The sequence below is a fragment of the Lichenostomus cassidix genome, chromosome 12 (genome assembly GCF_008360975.1).
Source record: "Lichenostomus cassidix isolate B80296 chromosome 12, HeHo_3.0, whole genome shotgun sequence".
Taxonomy (NCBI): Eukaryota; Metazoa; Chordata; class Aves; order Passeriformes; family Meliphagidae; genus Lichenostomus; species Lichenostomus cassidix.
Genome location: NC_139493.1, coordinates 12,585,754 through 12,610,872, shown reverse-complemented (window position 1 = coordinate 12,610,872; position 25,119 = coordinate 12,585,754). Strand labels below are relative to the sequence as shown.

Below are 25,119 nucleotides of genomic sequence, written 5' to 3'. Positions count from 1 at the left end.
TTCGGATGAGACTCCATCTGATTGTGACTGCAGAGTGAGGCCTCAGGATTTTTATTGTTACTTTAGTAGTGCTGCAAGCAAACAGCACAGGATTCTTGAACAGAGAGCAGTGAATTGGTCTTATTCACATTATCTGTATATCAGATGAGTGGGAGGAATTAAGTGATTCCTTGACAGGGCAGTTGTTCATTTATCCACTGACTTTGTTTCTAGAAAATTTGAAATGCATTATGTATGGGATTCTCCATTTTTGCTCTTCCATTTATGTAACCTTAAAACTTTCCAAAACACTCCATTTTATGAAAAAGAATTTGCCATACAATGCTTAAGCTTTTGTTTACAGCTGAAAACTTGTTACGTTTTTAAAATTGAACTATTTGACTAAAATTCCCCTTTAAAATTTTTAGAATCTCATATTTATCAGAGAAATTATTCTGTAAATAAAGTGAAACACTGTTTACAGAATAAACTCACAAATTATTTTAAATCCGTATTTTCAAATTCACATATTTGTGGGAAGCACACGTAAGAGTTTATATCATACAAACTTAGATGAATAGTTCTGCTTTTGCAGTGAGAGGTTGGTACAATTCTTCTGGTTAAAACACTTAGGGACTAATCCAATCCCCACTGAAATGTGGAAAGGTTCCCACCGATTTTAACAAGTTTTGGATCTGGCCCTTGAACGGTCTAAAAATGACTTCTGCAGAGCTGGAAAGCCAGGGAGTTCCTAAAGTAGATCATGTTACTAGTTCTGGCACATAAAATCGTTGCAGAGTTTTTATGAAAACTGTAAGTCAGCGCATGCATTACGTTTGGTGAGCTGTGCATAGCTCCCATTCTTTTGTGTGCTGAGAATTCCTTAATCGTCATCCACACAGATACTCGGGCAGGGGAAGCACACCTACAAATTAACGAGGAGAGCACATTCCAGAAACTGCAGCACTACAGTGCCTAGGCATTTTAAATTAAAGTGTAATCACAGCAAATCTTCAGTGTAGTTGCTATTTTACAAGGTGAAGTTCCTTTGCAATTAACACTCCTTTATGCTAGGAAAAAATAAGAACTCAAAATAAAGTGTCCAATCTGAGGAAAAGCAGCAAAGCACAGAATGCATTCCCTCTCCAGCCTGCTCCTCAAATTTTCATTGGGGTTTTACTACAGAATGAAATCCCCCAAATAAACCTCACCCACTTAATCAACCCACCCATTCATCAGGAAACCATATATGTATTGGAAGTGTAACAAAAACTTGTTCACCACAGGTAGGAAATGCAAAGTATTTCTCAAGTAAGTCAAATAAATATATAAAAGGATATTGCTGTCAAATACCAACTGAGGTTGAGTAAATTAAATTTATATTTGTTTCTTCAGTGCTGTACTTGGTACAAGTCACTGAACCTCTAAAACAGAAATAAAGTTTGGTAACATACACTGGGCCTGAATTCAGCAGTGCTCCAGCTGAAATTAATGTCCTACGAGTTTGGCACCTCTGTCAGTCCATTAGATACCAGTCAATGAAAACAGCAGAAGGATGTGAAGATATAAAAGTGTAGTAGCCCACAAATATTTGTTCAGATTGTTTTTCCTTTGGATAAAGACACCTGCCTGATTAGTACTTTTTACCTCCAATCCTTTCCTCTCAGCAGTGATTTGCAGAAACAAGCTGGAGAGGGAGGGTAAACACAAAGGGGTTAAAGGGGAAACTGTTTAATAACAGTAGTAAAATGCAGGCTATTTTTGACATCTGGGTTAATGTCCATTATGCTCCATATGCTTTCCAAATGTTTGCAACAAGCACCCAGATACAAAAACAGATACCCATTCACATAGGCTTAAATTGCCCTCTGCTAACCTGTTACACATGGTACCTACATAAAAGGCCAAGAACTGATATGGTAATTAGTGAGTCAGAAAGAGAGGGAATGGACACTTTATTGCAGGGAATTGGTATCTGACCAAATGTTAGTAGAGAAGGATATCATTAATGAAAACCTGTTAGGGCTATTTCTGCTCCCTAAGCTATGACATGGCCTCTGCACTATGATGTGACATCCTTTAAAAAGCTGTCAGGAGGAATTCCTCAGTTTCCTTCTCCACACTCATTCATCATAACTGCAACCAGAGTACCAACAAGTGATGGGAACTTATTTCATTTTCTGGAAACAAGTAACTAGACTGAAATAAGTCTATAACTCATAAAGTCTTTCTCAAGTGATGTCCTGGGATTTGCCTGTGCCTCTTGCAACAACATAATGTAAATTATATGAAGGGGAGAAAAAGCGCATTCTCAATTTTTACCTTTGTTTGTGCAAAACCATTAAAAGAATGACTCCATTAACTAAGACAAAGCCCTAGCAAGGACCACTCTAAATTCTGTTCCTGCCACCAGTTTACTGTGGGACTCGGGAAAGAGTCATGTCATTTTTGTGTGCCTAACTTGCTCTTTGCTACAGGAGGCATAACATCAGGCTCCTCACAGGAATTTCCAAGGCTTAATGTTTGTAATGTGCCTTAAGAGTCTTGGATGAGTGCTAAGTATTATTATTTTTCAGTTCCTGCATTTGATTAAAACTGAAATAACATAGTAAAAATTAAATTAATATATTAAATTACAAGTAAAGAGCAAGCATGTGGTTTGTGGAGCTACTTGTAACACTTTTAATACCAACATGTATTACAGAGTAGGTGATTCCCAAGGTCTGTACTGACATGTACCATGTGGGCATAACTTAACAACTGAAAGCCCCCCAGAAGTTTTGATTCAGCCAAAAATCTGTTGTGGCTTCTGTGTGAGCCCAGAGCTGGGGCCAGCAGGAGCCCTGTGGCTGCTTTTCCCTGCCCCTGAGGTGCAGTTGCAAACACGATCACAGCCCAGATGTTTGCAGCTCAGCACAAGCAACAAAACGGAGCAGCACAGATCTGCTGGAGCCACTGCAGAGCTCCCTCAGCACAGCATGTGACAATGGCAATCTGTGCTCTTTGAGCTTCCCTGTCACTGCAGCCCCAACAATAAATACCATTTTTGCTACTTCCTCCTGGCCTAACTCTGGAGGAAAGAATGAAAACTCACCTCTCACTTTCTAAAGAACACAGTAACCTGTTAAAGCCTGTTGTATCGATGTGAAAATCTCTAGTGAGGAGGGCCAAGAAGAAAAATAATTAAGACCTAAATTTGTATCCAACCTACGTAGAAAATTTTCAATGCTGAGATGCCAAAGACACCTAAGACACTTGTTGAGCAGAGTGAAAAGGTAAAATCTAGTTTAAATTTATAGCATTCCTTCAGTGTCCCTCTAGGAGTTTGGCTTTTTGCCAGTGTTCCTTGTTAAAAATTTGTTAAACGTGTTTGGCATTAATGCAAACACAAAGTGCTCATTTGTTACAAATTCTATTGGAATGCATTCATTTAAGGCAATGAAGTAGTTACCAGAAAAGAAAAAATGTTCATTAAGTACATTTTAAAAATACAATGATGTATGCGGTGCATAACTATGGCGCCCCAGTGGCTATATAAATATCTGACAGAATAACCACAAGTTGTGTTTGGTTTGAAATTGGAATCTCTTAAACATAACTGATAGAACAAAAACTGGTTTTGTTTGTTGTCAAAACTGATGTTAGTCTTTCTTGTTTAGATCTAGTTGTAATAACCAAAGTTTTGCCATCCAGTTTTTTACATCTCAAATCAATAAAGCCCACGGGTTAAAGTAATGCCCAAGGAAGTTTCTTGATTCAAAAGGTAAGTGCAGCACTGCACATTATCTGGAGAACACTGGACACGGAAGGTAAACACCCTGCTGGGAGGAGAACAAATTTTAGTCATTCTTAAAAACTCCACTTAAGGATATGTTACCTGGGAGATCTGCAACTGTCTGACAACATTCAGGTTCACCTCGGCAAAAGGTGTCCTGCTCGACTCCTTCCAGAAAACAAAGAGCTCAGACCTTGTTTACAAAATCCCAATAACAAATCCCTCTTTTATAATAATGTGAAATATCCCTGGTAATGATAACTCTTGATTTTGAGCAAGCAACTCTGAGGTCTATATATTAGATGTTAGAAAATATCTTAGCTACGTTGTAAAACTAAAACCATTTTTCTTTTTTTTTTTTAATGATTTATAGCTACTTACAAAAAAGTTTAAAAATGATAAATACTGAAAACATATTCAAATGAAAGATCCAGAAACTGTGAGATTTAATTAAATATTGAAAGGTTCACAAAAAAACCACCAGCATAAAAAGTTATTTATAAAGACGGAATTAACTTTGCTCCAATTCTGGCAAAGAAATTATTTATCCCATTTGTTGCTATTTATGTTTGAAATTCATTACACAGTAAACTTCAGAAGGATCTGCAGCTGGTGGTAGAATCACTGCACGAATGTGATGAACTTTCCATATTGCTATAATGCCAGAATTGTTAATCTTAGTTAGGGATAAAAGCAGATACCATTGGGATGAATAAAATCAAATGGATTCAAGCCCTCTAGAGAGTAAGAGTCCTTGAAAACTACTGTACAATTATATCATAAAATTAGATGAAGTTTATGAACCTTGAGAGTATTTGGACAAGGATGCCTTCTCTACTGGGAATGTTTATAAATCAAAATTAGACAAGTGCTATATGAGTCAAAAGACAGCTATTTTTTTCTTATAACCTTTTTCTTTTCGTAGAACAAGTCTAGTCCAAATCAAAGCTCTTCAGAAATATGAGAAAACTCAGTACATATCCTTCAATCTGTCACTCTGACAGTGAATTAAAAAGAGGGTTCTAGGGAATGTCAAGGATGGCTTCAGAGCAGGACTCTTCTCCCATGGGCTGAGCTGCAGTGGACTGAGGATGATGGAAGAGTTTCCATCGGGAGCACAGGGAGGTGCCTGTGACAGCAGCGCAGGGCACAGGGCTCTTTGTCGAGACATTTATGACTTCCTAAAGATGGAGCACACTGAGACTATCATTACTTTTCTTGTTGTTGTTATTTAAATCGCACTGAAGTGACAAGAAAGGAAGAATTCTCGGGCTTAAGCGCCTCAAACAACAACGCTCCCAACGTGCTCCCGAAAGCTGTCAGCAGCAGAGATCACCGGGCGGAATGGGAAGGTGCTTTTCCATCGCGCCTGGATGTGGAATGCCATTGATTCTCGTGCGCGGGACTAATTAGGGGCCTTTTTTTTGGTGTTTATTCCGAAGATCAAGGTTGTGCGCTCCGCGCTGCTCTAATAACACGGTGTGCCTCCCGCCACCTGGCTCCCGGCGGCGGCACCGCCTCGGGCCACGGCAAGTGCGGGCAGGAAACGGGCTGGCTTAACCCGCGCTCTGCCGGCCCGCAGCGAGCCTGCCGCCCGGCACAGGGCCGGGTCAGTGCGGGTAGAGATGGGCACTGGGTACAGAGCCGGGTTAGTGCTGGTAAAGCCGGGCACAGAGCCGGGTTAGTGCGGGTAGAGATGGGCACAGAGCCGGGTTAGTGCTGGTAAAGCTAGGCACAGAGCCGGGTTAGTGCGGGTAGAGCCGGGCACTGGGTACAGAGCCGGGTTAGTGCTGGTAGAGCCGGGCACAGAGCCGGGTCAGTGCTGGTAGAGCCGGGCACAGAGCTGGGTTAGTGCTGGTAGAGCTGGGCACAGAGCCGGGTTAGTGCTGGTAGAGCCGGGCACAGAGCCGGGTCAGTGCTGGTAGAGCCGGGCACAGGGCACAGAGCCGGGTTAGTGCTGGTAGAGCCGGGCACAGCCCGCACCCCGCTCGGAGCGCACCCGGAGCCACGCCGCGCAGCGCTGGAGGTGCTTAGAGCGCACAGCGCCCGTGCCTGGGAGAAGAAGTGGTTAAACAAACGCTGTGTCAAACCCCCAATCTAATAAGTCATCTTATTAGGAAGTTGTGATGCCCTGTTTGCCCTCGCCTGTGGCTTGTCTGCTGCACTGAAAGGGCTCCTGCTGGGACCTTTGTGGCATTATACGAGGCAGAGAGGGCTGCTGCAATATATGAGCCTCGGCTCGGAGCGGCCGGAACAGCGGGAGAACTAAGCTGCAAAGAATTAAACGTGTAACAACTTTGTAAAAGCACAGACAGTGATTGAGGTTGGCCTTTTTGCTGTTGACACATTCTGGCCCCTGTAGGTTGTGGTCACTAAGCCCATTAGAGCTGCAGTGTGGCAACATCTCGTTCAGCAAGTTCAATGTGTTTCTGTTTTATTTCTAAATACTGGACGCGAGCTGGCAGCGATAGGAGAGAGGAATATGGCACCAGAAATATGTCATAAACACAGTCGTCATTGTCAGGGATGTGAAATTGCTTTTCAAACTATTTATGTTTGGCAGATGGAGGGTGGGTGTATTTTTTGCACTTTGTTAACTGAAATTTAATTGCTACTTGCTGCATGTTTTGTTTAATTTAAAAAAGAGAGAGAAAGGAAACCTCAAGATGCTGTTTTCTCTTAAAAGAGAAAATTTTCACTGGAGAGAGAAATCTTTGTTGCTAGAAATTCACTGCAAAATGAAACCAGAAAAAAATGAATCCAACAAAATCTCAGCTGGGAGAAGTTTCATTTATGAGCATCCACTTATTTAAATCAACATGCCCCACTGTATTTTTTTCTTTTTTTTCATTTCTTTAAGATAAAATATACATTTAATTCAGATTTTAAGAACTGGATTGTGAAATGGACAAGAAATATTAATTACACTAATGAAAGGCAATGTTAATCTACCCCATAACGAGAGGCAGATTTAAGTTCTAAACCCCAATATGCAGAATACACCTTCCCCTCTCCCTGTGGATCACACTTTTTCAGGGAGCAGTGCAAGGTTTCTATTGCACATTGGTGAGGATGCTCGTGGTCCCTCAGCTCTGAGGGCTCTGTTTGCCTTCCAGAGCTGTGTTGTGGTCACAGGTTTTATGAGTCCCTGCAGATCCATCTCTGCCAAGAGCTACCAGGCTGTGGATATGGAGCAAAGGATGAGCTGGCTGAACTCTCCTGCATCTGAAACTTGTCTCTCCCTCAAGCCTCGGTGCCTCTGCCCTCCTTCCCAGCTGAGCCAAAGCTGATGTAAGAGGTTAAATGTGCAGGGAGGGATAAAAGCCACGGCTGAAGGAGGGAGGCTTTGGCAATCTTTTGTTCTTTCTGACCACAGCAAAGCCATTTCCCGGGTGCTCTCCCCTGGTTTTTCCGGGGTTTTTGCTCAGGTGGGGTCATCCTTTGGGACAGCTCTGGCAGCACACCTGAGGGCTCCCTGAGCTCCATCTTGCTGATCCACAGAAATGACTGCCCACTCCTTCTGGAGGGACCAAAATGATGTCAGGGGCAAAGCACATTCTTGCTTTGGCCACCAGTGATGAAGGAGCATTTCTTTTCTGTTCTTCACAGTGTGCCTGAGCCAAGCAAGGTCAGAGCTGTGGCTTTTCTCTGGATGAGGGAAATTTCTAGATTTGTAGGAGTTTGTTGTTTTTTTGGTTTTGTTTTTTTTCCTGCCATCTTTTGAGATTTGCTGATAGTTTGGGACTTGAAGGAAATTCTTAAAATCTCCTACATATTTGTCTGGTTGTAGGGAGTATGATTTGGGTTTTACCTCATGCATCCTACCAGAGTCAGTCAATATTTAATAGCTAAAATTGGCTGGCTGTTGTGCTTGGACACCTCTAGTTACTGTGGCTGCTACCACACTGTTGTTAGAAGCATACTGGTTACTAGATGTTGTACCAGAGTAAATACTAATAAATTTGGTGGTTGTGGAGAGGAAGTTTAATCCAAAAGCATTCCAGCCTGCAAGCAGGCACACCAGGGCTGTACTCCTCCTTCTGATGTGCCCAAAGCTGGATGGAGTCGGGAGGGAGAGAGGTGGTGAGGGCTGAGTGCAGGTTTGAGGTGCTTTATGTGTGAGCCTATTTCTGCCCTCAGCAAAAGGGTGCATCTTGGCCAGGGAGGACAAGTGCTCTAGGAAGTGCTGGACACAAGCATGGTGTCCTTCAGGCACGTGATTCCAGCAGGTTTGTGAAAGTTTGCTGGGGTTATTTTTTCCTTAACCAAGCAATAACAAGAAATTTAATGAAGATGCATCTAATGGCTTGTGCCTTCTTTCCCAATCACCTCAGACTGCTTATCTGCTAAAGCTGAGAATAGACTAAAGTGCTTCAGGGTATTGCTCTGTGGGTCTGAATATTTGTACCAGCAGCTGTATGTCCCCACCTATACTTCATAATTTAGATAAACCATTAACATGCCATTTCATTAGTTTGTTCTGCTAGTTGATAAGCCAGTACTCACTGAAGTTATCCTATCAGTTATATCTAAATACTCATTGTGCTGTGGAAGGCATTGTGAAGTACAAGTATTGTATAAATAATAACAATATTAAAGAAATCAATATGCCAAAGTATAGTCAGAGTTCTATTGTATACAAAAAGCCTGTTTTACAGTACACAAGATATACTCTCACCTTCTTCCCCTTCAAATAATCCTAAATATATTTTTTATTTTACATGGCTCATGATATGAAATGACTTATAAAAATGCTGTCTGATGTTTACAGTTGCGTCTTTGAATGTTAAGAAGAAAGAGACACAACTAAGGCAAGTGTTAGTAGGTTTGGTCTAATTGAAGACCAATGCTGGATCCATTTAAAACCCTTCAGACTCTAAAGCATTACAATGACTGTGTGTGGCACTGGGAACAGGACCATACACGCTCGACAGCTACTTATTTTTTAAATACCCATCCAAGTAACACGCAGCATTTTGAAATCTAACTTGTGTGGTCTAATTATGCAATAATTTTTTATAATTTAGGCCCCAATATTATGAGCTTCTCCACAATTATGGCTCTGCCCACGCATTTCTCAGTGCACGATAGGGAAGACTTAGGGGCAGCTCTGTTAAACATGCAAGCATATGTTTTAATTTTTTTTATTTTTACTCTAAGTGAGACTTAAAAATGCACTTAAGAGAAGGCTTAAGAGTCTATCCTGAAAGGGATCTTAGAGGCTCTCATTTAACTAATGGCACACATATAATATTCCATGCAGGCTGAAGACCAGCATTCCAATGATAATGAGCATTACATAAAGGGAAACAATAAAATAGCAATAAGCAAGTGTTTAAAATTTTGCTCCCTCCCAGTCTTCAAACACCACCTTTATAATCACTGTACACTCAAAACCATGCATGTGTGTAAGAGTTGGAGAGATCAGAGGCTTAGATTGTGAGATTTCCAAAGATACTCAGACCATCCATGCAAGTTTCAAATGACAGGTAAACATATACAACTGAAAATACGAACTTCATTATGAAATCATATAAAGCTACAATGGTAACATTTTCTACTTGATGCTTTTATTTAAAAAAAAAAAAAAAAAAGATGCATTGCATTTAAACTGTTTAGCCAAACAAGACTAGGAAATTAATGAACAAGAATAATTGCCACAATTCATTGTTAACTGCAATTCACACTGAGTAGTACTTTTTTTTCTAGAGAACACCTACTTCTCTAGAAAAGGGCTTCTCGAGGCCCCATTTTCTTTCTCCTCTCAATCTCCCATTCCAGCTGTGTACAGACCTTCTCTGATTTTTCTCTCTATTTTTCTACTTGCTTAAAAAACTTTGTTTCCCTCCACTTTTTTTTTTTTTTTTTTTTGTTTTTTAAATATGAACCCATTCTCATCAGCAGAGCTCTTACTACCTTTTCAGGCTCTGCTGTCAACCTCTGACCAACTCACTGCTGAGGGATGGGACTGGACAACAGCTGGAAATGGTGTGACACCATCACCCTTTACTACACCTGCATCCTGCAGTTCTGGAACAAGATAAAACATGAGTAGTTCACAAAAAGTGGTTTTGAGGACAACAATTTGCTAATTAGAAAAAGCAAAACAAACCCAGAAGATACTCTTGATGTGCATGCAGAAATGTGTCAACGCCACTGAGGAAAAAGCAAAGCCCAGAGTGGAACTTAATTAATGGAAACAACTTGGAAAATAAGAATAATGATGGCAGCACAAACTTTGTTCATTCCTCCATTAATTTTAGAGAGGGCAACAACTAAACTGGTACTTATAAAAAAAAAAAATCTTTGCCACTGAAACAACTACAAGAAAGACAAGATAGTTTCAGGGCTACTTTCCAGAAACTTTGTTTTTACCAAGTCTCTAATTCAAGAAGGTAAAACCATATTTGACAACACATCCTAAATTCTCATTAAATACTCTAAATGCAAACAAAATTATATAGCCCATTTAATTCTGATTTTCTGGATTTTTTTGTCACACTTGCACATCTTGCCTCATTCTCTATAAGAACTTAAAGATATATAGGTCACCACTGCTAGGCACACCTCTATATTCATTTTTTTACTGTCTGGACATGAGACACAGTGGCCTGTACTGTATAAGAACATTGGATTTGGACAAAAAGATGCGGGAAATTCAGCAAAAAAAGTACAGCTCGATCATTATTTCATATTTGAATGCAACATGTTGTATTATGAAAATGTGAGGATTAAGTCAAAGAATGTAGTTTCACTGCATCTTTTATGAGAAAACCTTGTTTTTACAAACATTTCCAGAGATCAAATCAAGCTAACTTTTTATTAATCTAAGCTACTTTTTCTTTTGAACAAGCCTTTTTTTTAGGAATATACCCCAACTGTACTTTATCAATTCTTTTATCATCACAAGTTATTGTTTAAGCCAGGAATGGCTTTTTAACAGAGCTCAACAATTAATCATGTAAAAACAAAACAAAACAAACCCCCAAACAGTAATTCTCTCAAGCAAGTCACATGTTCGCAAAGAGGGGATGTAAAAAAGGAGCAGGAGGAGGAAGAGGATCACCTGTGTCCTTTGCAGATTTTTTTTCCAATAGAATGTTTTGGGATCTGTCATTTCATTAAATGAAATCTTATTTTTAATTCCCCAAGTTACATGCCTTCCACCATCAGGCATTACCATGATAATGATCACAAACTCCTTTGAAAGCTCATGGAAAATGCAGTTTGTTCCAATAACAATATCTAATTTCCATGTCCTCCAAATTTCCAAGTGTGAATCAGGAACAATTCCCATCTCTGCAGAAGGACAGAGGGAGTGAGCCCTGCAGGCTCCCTGCAATGCCTCTGGCCCAGAGAGCTCAGGGCTCCTGCTAAATCCAGAACAGGGCATTTCATGATGTTCAGGAGGCCAAAACCAGCCACAAACCACTTAGCACTGCTCCAGTTTCATTGATCCTCATGGTCCCTGCAGCTGGCATGGCAAGTCTGGCCAACAGTTCTGTGATAGTCGAGTTGTGTTTTGCTTGTGCTCTACTTGGAACCAATACCAGCTCGTTTCAGAGTCTGTATCGCAGGAAAATTTACCACTCCAGTCAACCTTCACCCCCTTCAGATAAGAAATAAATAATTTAGAGATTTACTGTCTTTCTATTTCTTTCCCAAACTGAAGAATTATATTGCAATAGCTTCTGTTTACACAGAACCAATTTAAAATCTCCTGGTTTTTAACTTTGCTGTGTTCCCTATTCTTTCCAAGTGGCTTATCAGAAATGGGTGGAATAGCAAAGATGTGGGCAAGCCCACCATCTTAACAGGTACAGGAGTTAAAAAGGACATTGTGTTTAAAAGCTTTTTGTCTTCCAAATACTTAATATGTTGTTTTCCTTTTTTTATTACTGCTGCAAATAAAGCTAAGTTTTCGGAGGACTATGCACACGAATTCCAACATCTCCATCCTGAAGAGTAATAGCTAATATTATATTCTGATATTTAGAATGCAGTCCTGGGGCTTGGGATTGCCTTTCTTCCATATGCTTCATTTTACATTTATCTAAAGGAAATTTCATCTGCCCATTCCCCCAAGTCACTGCAACCTAGATTTTGAATTTTCAGAATTCCTTCAGTCCTGCAGAAGAACAAAACAGATTTCAAAAACCATTTTGCAGGCAATTCCCATCAAATTTATCTGGTTTCTCAAAAGAACGAGCTGAAAGCTGCAGGGCAGCAGGGATGGAGGGAAGGCCACAGACACAGCTCCGTTCTGTGCATAATTCAACAAAGTGCCAACCCGTGCTTGTGGAATCCTTTGCGGTGCTGCTGCTGTGGCTGACACAGTGTCAGCATTTTGCAGCATTACGCCACTATCAGCCTGTACTGGGACCCTTGAAAACAGCTGAAAGAAAAGAGCTCTTTCTGCATATTTATGCCATCCTGCTCTGAGCACTTCCTGTTGGCCCCAGTAAATCTCTGCTAAATTTCAATCGACTCTCCTGGTGTTCCAGCTGTTAGATAAACTTCCAAGGATATTTTTGTGACAGGTACAAACCTAGACAGGAAATCTCAGGAAGAAATCCTAAATTAATTATATGTCAACATTCAAGCCACAAGAAGGAGCAATTGTCATAAATTTTTGAAAGTTAGAATCCAATTTCAGTTGTAAGTGCAAAAAAGTTCACTGACTCAGTTGTGAGTCAGTGCCAATAAAATAATCTATTTCATATTCTTCAGCAGTTCACTTTGGCTAAACATAGAAGAGAAGAAGCTAAGAACAGTGAGCTGTATATTTAAATCACATAAAAAGAATTCAAACACAAGCTAATAACAAATGGTAGATTTACAATTTATAATTCAGAATTGCCTAATCTTATCCCACCTTTTTGAAAACAGATACAATATATAAACTAATTCTGAGTGAAATTAAAGCATCTTCGCTACCTAAAAATCTGATCATGGTGCCAAGCACATCTTTCTGCAATTCCCAACAACACAGACTCCATCTCTCTTCTCTCTCACACACGCAGTGCCTTCATGTGTTTTCTGTGTTGGTAAGGACAAGGAGGGGTTGAGAGGGCAGGGGGTGTTGTAACAATACAAACCCACACAGGGTTGCCTGTGTTTTTCTGGCTTTAGCATTGCTGTGGAATTGTTGACAGCTTTTTCCACCCGTCTGCAGTGTGTCCTTGGAGAAACTGGATGGTGTGCAGGACCTGCAGGCAGTCTGAGTGCTCCTCACCCAGCACTGGCTGTGTAGGTGCCACAGCTTCCATGGCCTGTTCCCCCAGCATCCCTAACATTTCCTGGGACACTGTCGAGCTCCACAGCCCTTGCCCTGCTCCCCAGACATGCTGCCCCAGCAGCAGAGTGGGTTTCTCTCCAGGTCCATCCCTGGGGCAGCCAGGGCAGAGCTCCCAACCCCTGCCAGCCCCAGGAGCTGAAAAAGCCAAAAGCTGTCGAGTCAGGTGCTCAAGAGTGACCTTGTGCTCCAGCCTGGCAGGGGCTCATCCCAAACCCATCTGCTAAAGACAAAAGGGAGAGTTTTGAGACACCTGTTATCTCAGTATCAATGTGTTATGGCAGGGGGAGAGAGGGAGTGGGAGAAAAATCTCTTAAACTCTGCAGGCTGCGCTGCTGGATGCAGCTCTGTGACACACGGGAGATGCTTGTGGTCCCTCCTGGCACAGCTCTGTCCCAAGCTCTGGCAGAGAGCCGAGCACAGGGCACTGCTCCAAACCCACAGCACTGCTCTGGCCTCAGCAGAGCTCTGCACCATCAGACATGGAAACTGGGGAGAACTCATTGCTCCAGAGGGGAAAGGCCACACCAGGAGATGCAGCCACCTTCCCCACACAGGGGCAGGGGGAAGGAAGCAAAGCAGGGGATCTGCTCTGCAGCAGGAAGAGTGGAATTTCAGAGGGACAGCAGGAGAGTTCAGGCTATTGACAGGAGAGGCAAGGAAACAGTGATCACCCTGTGGGCACAAGGCCATGGCTGAGTGTTCTCTTCATAAACAATGTCCTTATTTTACACAATGCAGGTAACATTCCTCCTGCTTTACTGAGTGCTTTCTCTTCCCAGACACTGACAGGATCCACCCAGAGCCTTCCAAATTATTTCAATGGAGATACATCAAGCAGTCCCAGGAATCAAACACTCAGAGCCCCATCTGCAGCCAAAACTGGGCCCACAGCACAAACAGAAATCCATCAGAAACCCAGCGAGGAACCAGCAGAAACATACTGCACTTTGCTGACCACCTTGATTCTGTGTCTCTGAAATACTGTGGATAAATAACTACTTATGTCACCCTGGGAGAAAAGGAATGCATGATATGGCTATGAAACCACCTGGATTTTTTATATATAAAAAGTGTTTTCACTACTTATGGAAAGCCAGACATGTAAATTACACTGCCCTTAGCAGGAAAAAATATGTGCCAAAGACCATGCCTAGGAGCAGAACTCGGGAAGAATGGGGTTATGGTCATGCCAGCTTTGCAATGTTTTCTTTTACAAGCCTGTTTTACTGCTGAAGTGGGGGAGACTAGTTATTTCTTCCTCAGAAAGCTGTTCTCACAGGATTGGTCATGAAAATCTTGTAAGGTCAGACAATCCTGCAAGATTTTAACAAATTGGAGGTTTAAATGTGCTCCCAAGATTTTGGTTATGTCCGTTTATAAGATGGCAAGTAATCCCCTTAACAATGTGCATCGCCTGGGAAACAAGAATTAAATAAAAGCAAATCTAGAGATCTGAATTCAGTTCCCTTGAAAGTTTACACCAATTTGTTATCAAATGATTTATCTACTTTCAGCCTTTCCGCTCGGACAGATACGGCAAAACTCCACCTGCATATTCAGGATGAGAGTAAATAGGCTTGGCCTGTTCCCTTGCTGCTGATTCAGTGAAGATCATTCTGCAAGAGCAAGAAGACACAGCCACAGCATCCCATGCCATTAGAGGTCCCTTCAAGGCTGATTGTTAGCGTTAGAACATTAGCACTCTGGGTATTTATCACAATGTGGGCACTAGAGTGGCTTGAAGTAGTTTCACTTCCTCTTAAATGATAATAAATTGGCAGCGTGAGTGTTGACTGCCTGAAATGCAACTTCATTACTTCAGAGGTTAATGGAGCAACCTCTCTCTGTTGATCTTCCTGTCACCATTGGCTACAAAAGACTCTCTGACACAGAGCAGTTTTCAGGAGAGGCACAAGTACAACAGAGATTAACCACATCAAAAAGAATACTGTCCCACTCCATTATATTCTGCAAAGCTGGTGTGCAGCAAATCGCAGTGGCCAGCACTGTCATCTGCCCTGTCTGAAAATGAAATCAGCATAAAAAGAGGTGATGATGCTGTATTATTGAGACAAACACCTTTCCATGTTATAAAAAAAAAAAAAAAGAAAAAGAAAAAGAAAAAAGGGTGAAAGAAAGGAAAAAGAAAAAAAAAGGTAACGGGAAGAAGAAAAGCAAAGAAAGGAAAAGAGAAGAAAAAGGGAATGAAAAAGAAAAAGAGAATATTTTAATTATGATGTAAATATTGGAGCCACTGGCCTTGAGCTATTTTGCATTAATTCTATAGAATTCCTCTTGTATTTCTTACAGAAAGCTACACAGTGAATTAGCCAAACTACTATTCTTTTGAAGGCTGGATTCATGATTTTGCAGGAGATGAAAACTGACAGGAATAGAGTAGGAGGTGGCCATGAGTTTCAAAGGGGATTACATTTAATGCTGGCTAAGTGAATAACCCTCTGAATGAAAATGTATTCATTTAGGGAAATGTGCCTCTTCTTGTTACAGGTTGCTGCCCTGAAATGCCTGGCAGGCGTGCTAACTTTCAATAATTCATAACTCCTGTTGATCACTAACAACACAATGAGCGTGTCCCTCACAATTCTGAACAGAGAACATTGCCCAAGGAAGCTGAACATTCTGTTCATCCTCTCCACAAACAATTGGAAATCACTTCCCAGAAGGCAGGTTACTTCTGTCTTGCCAGCAGCATCTACTTTGTCAGGAACACAACCCCAAATTCACAATACATCCAGGTTAGTTTTCTTTTCGTGTGCATGAAATAAAATAGCTCCCTGGAAATGTTTCATTTTGGTCAAAATTTCTGTTCTCTTCAGCAGATTAACAGATGAACATGTAACTAAAAGCACACCAGACATGCAATTACAGCACTGTAAATGCATGCACACATCCAGTAATTACATGTGCAGTTGTGCAAACCATTCCAGGGTGTTTCAGGTCTCCTGTCTCCACTTTCCACTTCCCAGCCCCACCAGTGTTTGGGATGGGACTTAGCCAGTCTGACAACACCTCTACAGCAAACACATCAAATTCTTGTTGAACTCTTATCTCTTGGAGGTCTCAATTAGAAGTGAATACTTTGGAGCATGAAACCCATCAACCTGAATGAAAGCATCAATTTCCTACAGACACACAGTGGCAGCTACTTGGACTTCTTATTAGAAGGCAGCATTGATAATAAGAAGTGTCTGCTGATAGCATAAGGGAGGAGGAACCTACTGGAAATTACAGGAGATAAGAAAGATTGGGATTTCTTGCTGGAGAAGCAAACAAGGGGTGAGATTCCCGGATGAAACTCCTCTGAATACCAGAGCAGGAGTACCTTCCCAGCCTGTGATCTAAATGCTGTGAACAAGACAGAAGTTCAGCGTTCAGCTCTGATCATGGCAGTGGCTCTTTTTGAGAACCTGGGCAAGTTGCTTCATCTCTCTCCATCAAGATTTTTTCAATTGTAAAAACCAAAAAAGCTGCTACTAAACCTGGAGAAGTCCCTTTCAGCCTATAAATCAAAGCAGAATGTAAATTCTAGACTTTCCTCGGCACTACTACACCATTTTCAATTTCTTTAGGCTGAGAAACAGAGGCAGTGTTAGGCTGATTAGGAACCATTGCTTACCTTTTAAAAGCATAAACAGTGGATCTGGATGGCAAATTTGAAAAAGAATTAAATGTTTTACTTTCACAAAGTATTCAGCCTCTCTCTAACAAGATCAAAAATTAGGTCCACCAGTTTGAAGTCAGGTTTTTAATAGCTGCTTTGCAGCTGTAGAAAGATAACCCTTTACTATGGGATTTTTGTAAGAATTAGAAAGACACCCCATGCTTGGAAGTGTCCAAGGCTGGACAGGGCTTTGAGCAACTGGTCTATGGCAGGGGGGCAGGAAGTGGATGAACTTTAAGGTCCCTTCTGACCCAAACCATTCTGGGGTTCCATGAATTGAAGAGAAAAAATTGTCAATTCAATGCCACATCAGCTCCATGACTGTTAGAGCTGAGAGCATCTCTCCCATAAATATACCAAAATCCAACCAGACATTTAAGATAACAGTGCTGCAGGTTCTAAAAGTTACTATTTGTAATACCTCAAAAAGACATTGTCTTACTGAAAAGAGTTTGAGAAACTGCACAATGGCATACTAATATTAATTGAATGTGAGGTTGTAAGACAACTCACAAACATGGGAAAATTCCACCTCTGCATGCACAGAATACCAGATGCAGCAAAATACACTTCAAAGCTACATTGCTGCAGACAGAATCAGCCACAGCTTTTTTTGTAGACTTTCCTTTGAAGAAGGAACTTTATGGGTGCATAACCACTCACAGCTGCATAAAGTTGTTCATCCTTATACCAGTACACTTCATTTTTGCTCCACTCAAAAACAGCAGCTAAAGAGTGGCTGGTCTATAGGTTAAGAAAATATTTTTGGATATCAGTGAGAATTTAATTCCAGCTTTTCTTCAACAGCCATAGATTTTTTTTTTACTTATTTTTCTATCTCTAAATCACATTCAGCTCTACTGAAATGTTGTTGCTGCAATGCCAGTATATAATACAATATAATGTTCAAAATGGCATAATTCCATCCTGCATCACAATGAATATTGCTGTGGATACATTTACATAAAAGCACTTCACTTGAACAACCTAGAGGAAGAAAAAGCCTATTAAGTATTTCAGAATTTATTCAGTACCACCACCTCACAAAACACGTGTGACATCAGACAAAGGTAAGTTTTCAGAAATAAGAAACTTGTATCAAAACTCCCAACACAACAGAAAGCTTTATGTTTTCTGAAATAGTAATATCTTATTACTGATATCAGGTATCAATTTTTATCAATGTGTGTGGTTACAGATTCCTTGTCCCCCAACACTGGAGCACACCAGGGCACTTTCATCTAAGAGGGAGAAGTTCCCATCCTCAGCACATTACTGGAGCTAAAGCAACATCCTCAATTGCAGAAGTAACTGAGTATAGTCAGTTTATAAAATTACTACTGCTTACTGCATTTTAGTATCATGCATGATTTCATAAAAAGTCCATGGTAGGGAAAATAATTCTAAATATTTTAAAAATTTCACAGTAAGGAAATATTCTGGATCTTTAGAAGAGACTCTGGCTTTGCATTCCAAACTTTTTTTCTCTAAAAGCCCTTCATTTGTTTCTTAATTCGAATTTTTAACAACCAAGGGCAGAAAACTTAGAGAGAAATCTGTCTCAATATCTTTTTCAATGAGAGGCAGATTTTAGAAGGATTTTCTTTGTAAAAAAGCAACACTTTTTTGATCTTTATCTCCATTTTCATGGTAGAAGTATTCAAAGGAGTGAAGTATTACAGTCATTAGTAAGTAAAAGAGATATCAAGTGTACTAAACTCCAAGATTATCCATCAAAAATGAAACAAAACAAAGACCCTACAAGTATAAGATAGGCTCTTTTTCTTCTGGCTGAAATCTTTCATATGGTATATAATGCTGGCAAAACAGAATTTTTCTATTCACCTTTTCCCTATTGAAAAGCAATGCTCTCTTTATCTAACCTCTTCTAAACCACCATTGAAAATTGTATTTTCTGACTCAAACAAAACATTGTTTTTCTTTCTGCCTCATATGGCTAATAATAAAGACTTGAGGTAAATCTCCCTACAGCTGCTTTCAGTTCATTTTAAGTCAATGAAACCTATATAATCCTGTAATACAGTCAATTGTTTCTTTTCCACTAGGCCTGAAGGGCTGCAAGCTTAGAAAGGGAAGAATTACTGTTTTGCTTTTAAGCACCTATTAATATTTTGCCCCTCCAGCAGTTCTTTTTTTCCCCCTTTGAAGCCTTTTTCTCACTAAATTAATGTTTAACAATTAAATCAAGCTGAAGGAGATCTTAAAAGATCTAGACAATTACTGATTGGGTAGAAGAACAGGCCTTTAATTTAAATGGGAAACATCTCTGAAACGATGGTATGAGACCCCACAACTAATTACATAATTTTCTGCATCTGAGAAAACATGAGCTGAGAGAATGCAAATAGAGACACACATGGAATACCAGGAAGAAAAGCTGGAACTCTAACATCTACCTATCATCTTTGAGAACAGAGCAAGTTGTAGAAAAACAAGCTTTGAGCTACTAGATAGACAGAGTAAAAATATAACTTTAAGGGAAAAAAAAAAAGAGAGAGAGGAGAATATCCAAGGCATGGCATCTCTTTTTCAAACAAATATTGCCAATACACCTAGAATGGCAATCCTAAGTCTCTGTGTAAACATCACAAGCAGGCCTAAGAGCCCTTTCAAAAGTGTGTATTCTTTGTATATATAATATACTTTTGTGTACTTGTGAGATAGAAGTGTTCTGTGTTTCCTGCCTTCTTCTGTAGCAATGTGTACGTTACCTCAAAAATACATCCACAGTAAGGTGTGATAATGGAGCTTTTCTCTTAGGCCTGGAAAAACAGAGTTTGTTCTGAATGAAAATCCTTCAGCTGAACTCAAGAGCTGGCTAGTGACCAAACTCTTTGTCAGACCCTCTGTTCCGAGAACTGTCCTTGTCAGAAGTTCTGTGGGCCCTGAGATCTGCTCAGACCTCACAAACACATCACCATGTGCTCAGAGCACAAACACAGCTCCTTTTCCCTCCCAGCCCAAGGAAATGCCATGTGCTCCAAGCAGAATATCGTGAGGAGCCTTGCTTTGCATAAGGGGCCAGACTGAACTATGGCCAGGGAGTGTTTGGGCCAAATGTGCATTGCTGAGACCTAATTAGCACCAGTGACAACATCCTGCATCCAGCAGAGGTGCAGCAGCACCTGAGGGCACCTTCTGGGACACCCAAGGAAATAATGGATCAGGCCAGCAGCAGCTGGATATGTCTGGTGTGAAACTCCAGCACTGGACAGGCACCTTTTAAGTTTGTCCATCACACCAGCATTAGGGACAGACATCCAATGATCTGCACACCTAATTTCCCAACAGACCCTCTCAAGTATTTCCAAAGGAATCTGGCTCCCACTGATTCCAAATATACAAGAAAACAGCAGTTTTGAAGAGAGATGCTTTATGCTGCTTCCAGTTAAAACAGAACAGTTGAACTCTCCGAGAACTTGAAGGTTTTGTTTGCAGTTTCAATGTTGACCAAACTGTAGCTATTCTTTAAACATTTCAGAAATTGCACATTTTTCTCCTGTGATCTCAAGTACTTCTTACTACAAGACAAGCTACAGGCAAATGAATTAATAAAAATCCCAACAGATTTTCATGATTCAAATGCTTGCTTAATATTTTAGATGGAGTTTTCTCTAATTTAACAGTTTTACTCATCCCTAGATAGAATCAAAACGTGATCTGAGGCAAAAAGTGTTATTCAGTTTTATGAGTCATCAAATAATTTTGAAACACCGAGCACATTTTAGCTCACCATCTGTTACATAACCTCAATACAAAATAAAAAATATTATGTTTTTGGCTACAAACCTGAATTCCATTTTCAGAAAAAAGACTGGGATGACAAACAGACTACTATGAAGGACACACTCAGCCAACAAAAAACACTCTAGCACTTCCAGGAATTAAGCCTCTCATTCCTATAATAACAAAAAACATCACTAACATAAGAAGGTCATGTCCTTTCCTGCTTTTAATATTTTTTTTAATATAGATTCTTTAGTGTCTTTCTATTATTCATTGTAAACGTTTCATTTCACCAGGCCAATTATATTCACAATGTATTTCCCAATACCAACTGTAACTGATTCATGAATGTGTGTGTAGCAGAGGCATGTGCACTAAAAAGCAATCTCCAGTCAAATGCCTTCTTTTTGTTCCCAGAAAGAACAAACAGGTACCCTCACATGTGTGTAATACACACAGCACAACGTTAAAAATCAACAAAACCAAGAATAGCAAATGTTGTGCAAAACCACCAAAACCACACACCCACACACACTCAGGATATCCTACAGAAATGTTTCATTGATGTTCCTGAAAGGGATTGACTCTCTCAAGGAAATCTAAACACTGAGGAGCACCACGAGCACCATTTCCTCACAGACAGCTCAGCACAGGCTCTGCTCCCAGGTTTGTCCCACCTGTCCCTGCTTGGAAATCCTCTGTGTTGAGGGGCTGGGAAGGGTGACAACCTCTGGGGCTGTGACTGGGGCAGGAGTGAGAGGAGCAGACACAGCCAGGGCAATCAGGCCAGAGCTCAGGGCTGCCACCACGGCTGGCATCAGCTGGGTGCAGTGTGTGGGTAGCAGCTCTGAAATGGCAAATCTGGGGTGTGGTTGTGAGGCTCTGCTGAGCAACCTGCACTGATTTACCTGCTGCCACTTCTTTCCCCTCTGAGTCACCCTGTGTGCTGCCAGGAGCAGCTGTCCCACACATCCAGGAGGATGCTGGAGCTTCCAAGGTCTCCAGTGCCTTTCACAGCTGCTGCCCTGCCTGGGCAGGACACAATCCCTGCAGAGCCAGCCCTGCCAGCAGCAGCACTGTGACACTGTGACCCACAGGTGGCTCGGGAAGGGACACACAGGACAGATGCTGCCATGAAAAACAGCAATGCCAGCTCCCAGTGAGCCTCGGCAGGCACAGGCAAACCTGTGCTGTGCCCTCACACCCTCACTCTTCCCCTCCATCCACACCCCGAGCAAATCTGATGAGGACACCGTCCTCTGACACCTCTGTTCCAGAGAAACTACAGAACAAGATGTTGCTAACGCTCCAAGAATGTGCTGAGCTGGGCAGCGAGTTTGCTAAGCATCGCCTGAGAAGGCAGAACCACCCTCCTGGGGCAATCTGAAGGGAGCACAGCATTAAACACTGTTTTTAAATCCATGAAGATAGGGTGGGTCAAGAAGACAGATGATGCAAAAAGAAGGAGAGGGATGAACAAAGGCATAGGCTTTGGGCCAAAGAATAAACCCTCCTTACTGTGTAATGGCAGAGGTGAAGGGGAGTTGGCTGGCAGCAAGAAATGCTGCAGAGAGGGACCATGCCCCCCTCCAAAGGGGAAAGAAAGGAAGAAGATGATGCAAGGACACAGAGATGTTTCTTTCTTTTGGATCCAGTGTATTCTGTGCAATGTCAAAAGTTCAGAGCGAAAATTTCCATCTCAGCCTGAAGAAGAACAGTGCAAATATTTGAGTTTTGTGAAAGCACGAGGCTGTTCCTGGAGGTGCAGGGTGAGCACAGCCCCGGCAGCAGAGAGCAGGGCTGAGCATCAGGGGAGCCAGTCTGGGATAGTCCTGAGCCAAAATCTCTGCTCAGAGTCAGGAACATTGATCCAGCACAGCCCCAGCCTGGTGGGACCTACAGACAGAGCCTGGGGAGCATCCAGCCTGGAGAGCCTGTCCAGAGCCCTGACACCTAGTAACAAATAAACAGCAAACAAAGATGTGCTGGGGACAACAATCAGCTTTAGAAGTTAACAGGAGAAACCTGGAAAGTGTAAAACGTATTTGTGTTGCTAGGCAAAGGCACTGAAACTAATTCTAGAGTAATGCTGTGTCAAGTAGAGTTTTGCACAGACCAATTCAAAGACCAGAAAACAAGGAAGATTAATCGTTATTTAAATTTCCAGACTTGGATGGCTCCCATAAGCCTGACAATGAAAAATTAATAATACAGATTCATGAAGTTTGCAATAAAAAGAAAGAGGCCAATGTTATGTTCTGAACAGGCATTAGCTAAGGGGCATGGAAAGGTTTAAACTGTTACCATTCAGAGCAGGGATGATGAGTGAAAAGTGACACAGGAAACTTGGGGACTGTTTTTAATCACTCTTGCATAGCTGTTAAAGCCACAATAAAATGGCAACACGACATTATAAATAGAGCATGGAAAAGAGCCTTCTGTGACAGGGACAACTGTGACAGACACCCTCATTAGACAGGTTGGCTTAAGCACTCACTCTGTCACCCTCCCCAGCTGCTCAAATGCTCTGTGCCTCCTCAAAGCTAACTCAGCTTTGCTTGGCCCACCTTTAGGTTAATATTAAAAGGGTGACTTGTCAGAGAGTTAGTTTAAAAAAGCAAATCAAGCACCAGCACAAGAGTGTTAAAACTTTTTCAGTTTCACAGAAGGGATGTGAGCTTTGTTGTAAAATCCTCAACGATGTGAAATACAATTTGAACAATCTGGGTTGCCTGGGAAGAGATTTGTAGGAAAGAGACAATCTTCCCACAAAGATGCTGGGAGAGGATGGAGCTTCCTGGAGGTTTCTGGTTGTGTCAGAACTGAATTTTGCACATCTGTCTGCAAACCACCCTACAAAGAGCATTGCACAATTGTCTTTGCCCTAGTTTTAAAAGAATCATAGTACCAATAATTCCCACTAAAGTCACTAAGAACATGCAACCAGTGACAGGAATCTGAACATTTATGTAATTTATGAAGAATGAATTATCATCAATCCATTCAGTCTTGAAATGTGGTCTGCAACCATATTAAATTCTAGATACTATTCATAATTCACAGCAACAGTTTCAGCACAGAGCCTGAAAGCTGAAGAAAAAAACATCAAGACAAATATTTCTGGTTTTTAATAATTCACTTTGGATTCTTATTTCCCTGCCAGATATGAACTGTAATATTGAACATAAAAATCAACTGTCATTCAGAGTGAACACTGAAGAATTACAAGTTTGTTTCCAGCTGTTATTTCCTTTTGCTATTACATCACAGATGTGCACACATTTCTTTTACTAAAAGCTTTATGCATCTAAGGCCATGGTTAAAGAAAATGGGGTCTCCTTCTAATGACTTGTTACCAATACTTACTCTTCATACAACACATAGCATGAAGCCCATAAAAAGTAATATTGGTGCTCATGTCATTCAAATTTCTTATTCATCCTTCCTTTCCCCAAAAGTGTACTGTGTTCACCTAATCTCACTTGTCATTCTCAGAAACCTTTAAAATAATGAAAATAAATTCCTTAAAGAGAAAGATGATTTCCCTTAAGGCTAGGCATAACTGAACTATTCCAAGGAAATAATATCTATATTGCTCAAAGATGAAGGACCTTTCACAAGATGTGCACTTTTGGACTTTTTTATTTACCTTCTTCTCCCAAAGTGAGGCCGAATATCAATGATTAGCAAGAATGAATTTTTTGGTGGATCACTAAATAGAATTTTAAAAACCTCCAACAAATAAAAAAAAGCACACTAGAATCTTGAAAAGGAAATTAAACATCAATTAAATAAAAATGATTATAGTTAAGTGTGCACTTCATACCTGTAGCAAATCCTCCCAGTTTTTGTAAACGAATGAGAGTGCGAAGAAGTTCACATTCAAGCCAACCACCCTGCGCTTCTGCAAACAGCCCCACCTCACCTGCCCAGGAGGCAGCTGTGTGCACAGGAGACCAAACCTTTCATATGTCAGCTCCCAAGATTAAAAAGGAACTCACAGCAGTGTATCTTACTGTTATTATCTTTACTTTTTTGAGCTGTACATATTTGTTCTGTTGCAAACTACACCATTCTCATGGCTTAGAGTAGCTGCAGAAAAGCCATAAAATTATGCCACTGCTTCCCTACCTTTTCCATTTTATTGTATTCAACTGTTTTTAAAGGAAATACATATGAAAGTCTTTTTCCTCAGCAAGTATCTCCTTATATAAAGACTGTCTGTGAAATAATTAAGATTGCTCAATGCTAACCTAGAAAAGGATTGCACAACGCTGAGAAATAACCCCCTAGACATAAGGCCATGGCAAATGACAGGATGTCAAAAGCAAAAGGAGGGAGACACCTGCAAATTAATTCTGTCATCTCGCTGCTCACCCACTCCCATCACATGGGGCTGAAGGATGAGGGAGCTCACCTCAGCAGGGTGGTGAAAGGATCAGAGGGAAGAGCAAAGCAGTAGCTGATCATCACAGTCACAGTCGAAAATTGGAAGGGAAAAGCACAGGGAAAACTGAAAAACTGAGTTTAAGCACAGAGATGGAGAAAGGCCAAGAGAGAAGAGATAAAACACCCCAGGCAATCAGAGGGGGAAGGCTGCATTAGCAGAAAAGCAGGGTTGAGCCCAGCATGTGGAAC

General features: G+C 41.0%; 1 protein-coding gene across 5 annotated transcripts in view; it reads right to left on the bottom strand.

Annotated features, from left to right (window-relative positions):
- Positions 1 to 25,119, bottom strand: part of ERC2 (ELKS/RAB6-interacting/CAST family member 2) — a 394,496-nt gene that overhangs the window by 3,724 nt on the left and 365,653 nt on the right. The window lies entirely within an intron of this gene.